We start from the raw sequence: 3,796 nt of genomic DNA, 5'->3' as shown, positions 1-3,796 counted from the left end.
AGATGAGATCAGACAAGATGCAATTTTAAGGACTGACCTAGTTCAACATCAAAGAGCTAAGTGGCATGACAGATACATCAAAGAGAGAAAGTTTCAAGAGGGAGATTGGGCGTTACTGTTTGATTCCAAGTTTAAAGACTTCAAAGGAAAATTTCAGACTCATTGGCTTGGGCCATATGAGATTGACAAAGTCTTTAACAATGGAGCGGTAAGAATCAAGACCATTGATGAATTTCGAACTCCTCTTATTGTGAATGGCCACCGATTGAAAATTTATCATAAGCCACTCTCAAAAGAGGAATTTGCCAAAATGTTCCAAGAGAATTCTGCAATAAGGCTGGTGGAGAAGAATCCTTCTCCCCCATCAGCCTAGCCTTTGTTTCTTTCAGTGAAAAAAAATAGAAAAAAAATAAAAAATAAAAATAAATAAAAATAAAAAATAAAAATTGTATAAGCCTGAAAACCAATCATAGATTGGCGGTCTTATACAGAAAATGTAGAGTGAAAATCAGGGACACCTGACACTCTATATTTTCCAAAAATAAAAATAAAAAATCTCCTCTCCTTCTCTTTCCATCTTCACTCCATCTCATTTGCCATTTCACTTCACCTCCATCTCATTCTCATTTCCATTTCACTTCACTCCACTTCATTTTCATTTCATTCCACTCATTCCATTTCATTTCATCAATAAAAGTCCCTTTCAGGACTACTTTCATTCAGTTAGTTCTTCTCTAACTATCTTTGTTTAGTTAAGTGGGTGTTGTCTCAGTTTCCGCAGCTGGAAGCCGTTTCCGCAGCCAGAAGCAGTTTCTGCAGCCAGAAACAATTTCCGCAGCCAGCATCACTCTGTTTTCAAATTTACAGTCAAATGTTAGTGCAATAATCATGAAATGCAGGTGTAATTGAACTAAAGACATGGGGCATCTCCAAGACATCAAGGAAGAGCAATTGGTTAGAAGCCTTGAGCAAGAAATGACAAAGTTTCCAAAGGTATGATCAAATTTTTTTATCAAATAACAATTCAAGTCATAATTACTCATAGTTATCAAACCATAACAAGTTCTACTATGTGCAATGATTTGATACGATAGCTCCATTACCACTTCTATTCCACGATATCACTCCAAATACCTTGCATTCATTTCTCCAACGGTCTCATGATTATTCCGAGTTTAAACTCAAGACTGACTGCACTTTCATTTATTACCCATACTCTTGAGACGTGACCTATTTTGTTACGGTTCTTCTTAGCCGTATTTTCCGCAGCCGTCTGTTGAGACATGTGAAAATTTCATACACAGTCATCCGATTCAAAAGAATCCTGACATTACTCCATTCATTTACCACTCCATTAATACCATACTCCTCGCATGCATCCGCATTCTATTTTGAACTTGTTTACTGTTGCTCATCCTCTATTCCTCCTATAATTCAGGTATTTCCATTCCCTGTTCTCCATTTTCAACTGCAGCCACTACAGTTATCCTAAACCCCGATTGCAGCCACTACAGTTATCCTAAACCTCGATTGTAGCCACTATAGTCTATCCTAAACCCTGTAACCGAGCCATTTTTTTTTCTCTGAACCCTCACACGCAGAAGAGCTCTCAGTTGGAATTTAAAACAGAGGATGGGAAAATTACTGAGAGCAAAGCCAGAAGGACCGAAATACTTGGAAGGTTATCCTCAAACTAAAGAATTGTTGAAGAAAGCCAGATGGTTACGATTTATTCAAAAGTTTAAAAGCCATAACAAGGAGGTGACCAAAGCTTTTGCACAATCTTTTGATGGTCAAACAGTGGAGATTGGAGACTTGAAGTTCACGGTGACTGAGGCCACAGTAGCAGTTGCCACGGGCCTACCTCGGGAAGGTGAAAGGTCGTTTAAAAATAGAAGTGTGGACGATCAGATATGGAGAATCATGCTAAAAAACCAAGGTATGGATACCACCGTATTTACAAGAGGCATCCCTATTCATGCACTAAGAGAGGAATGGTCTAGTCTACTGTTAGTTATCCAGAAATTTATCACGTGTGAAGGACGTTTTGGTTCTATGTATATGTATCATGCTAGACTGATGATGAATTTCCTAGAGGGTCACACTCTTAATTTGCCTCATTTTCTGCTATTGAGTATGAAAAAGATGAGTATTACAGTTCAAAAACACATAGGCAACATTGAACCTCATCTCTACCATCATGGACTCATAAAAATTCTTATTGAGGACCAGTTAAAGCAAACTAAAGATACTTGGGAGCAATTCTTGACAAGAAACTACTTCCAAGAGCCATCTGAGGCCTCTGGAAGTAGTCCACCAAAGATTCCAAGGAAAAGTAGGAGGAGAGAAAAGAACACTACAGTCCAAGACTCCCCTACTATAGAAACTCAAGAAACTGTCCAAAAAGAAGAAGAAGATAGAGCTAAAAATAAGAAACAGAAGAAAGAAAAAGGCAAAAGAACCATCCAAGAAGTCTATCCATCCCCTGAGCAATCCATAGAGGAGGATTATCAACCACTGTCAGAAAGATTAGTACATCTTCAGGCTGCTGCTATAGCAAAGAAAAAGCAAAAAGGAAAACAGAGTACACAAGAAAAGAGTACTAATCCATACTTAAGGAGGAGCACTAGGCTAAAAGGAAAGGTGAGTAAAACCCAAGAAAAACAACTTCACTTTATCGATTTAGGTGAAGAGACACTTGAGAAATCTCCAGCTCAGCCAAGCATTGAACCAAGTCCTCCACATGATGAAAGCCCTTTTCGGCCGGAAAGAGAGAGCAGTCCTCCTCCTCCACCAGATTTTGAGCTTAGTCCGAGAAAGACACCTGAGGTAGATCCTAATCAGCAAGAGGTATATAACTACCTGGAATCCTTAGAACAATCAGCTGCAGGACCGAGTACCACTCTGCCACTAGATGCACAAGTTCAGTCCTTGAAATAGGAGGTATTTGAATTAGAAGTCCTAAATAGGCATATCAAACAGGAAAATGAAGCACTCAAAGAGCAGAGCAAGGTAGATAAGATTGTCCATGATAACACTATGCTCCATTTAGGACTGTGGCAAAAGAAAAATAGGAAACTGAAGAAAAAGTGCAAAAAGTTAAGAAGAGCATTGATTAATCTCAAGTTCAAATGTCTATTCAGGAAACCCAGGATGATGTTAGCACCAAAGAAGAAGAAAAGAGGGCTAAATGTCCTAGCAGAAGCCTCAGAACATATGGATTAGAGGAAAATGACTAAATTTTGGTTGCATGAGGACATGTAACACCTTCACAGTGGGGGTATGTTGAGCCTCAAACCTGCACCTTCCTATACACCCTCTCAGCCTTCTTTTTCCACTTACTTCATCCACCAAGCTGTTAAATCAATGCATTATAGTCTAAAAAGAGCTTCTAACATGGTTTTATAACTATGCTTATGACTGTTGTTTGGTTTAGATTTTTGTTCAGGCAGCTGCGGAAATTTGTCAGTTTCCGCAACCAACACAAGTTTCCGCAGCCAGCATAGGTTTCTGCAGCCATTTTGTTAAAGGCTATGCTACAAGTGTCCTATGAAGAAATGAGCCACACGGGCAAGCTACAAGTGACGGGTACATAGAACGTGTCCCTTCAGATCAGCAAAATCATCCATAAAAGGTCACGGTCAACAAGGGTCAAAGGCAAAGCCAACCAAGGAATTTAGCGGTGGCACGTCTCTGTTTTGAGCACGTGAAGTTTTACGTGGCACAGTCCTCAGCTCACGAAGATATCGGCACACCTGGAGATCAACCCCGTAACCTAAATCCAACAGCTACCACT

The sequence above is a fragment of the Pinus tabuliformis genome, chromosome J (genome assembly GCF_031772625.1).
Source record: "Pinus tabuliformis cultivar Carrire ecotype Pingquan chromosome J, CPIR1, whole genome shotgun sequence".
Lineage (NCBI taxonomy): Eukaryota > Viridiplantae > Streptophyta > Pinopsida > Pinales > Pinaceae > Pinus > Pinus tabuliformis.
Note: the sequence above shows the minus strand (reverse complement) of the source record.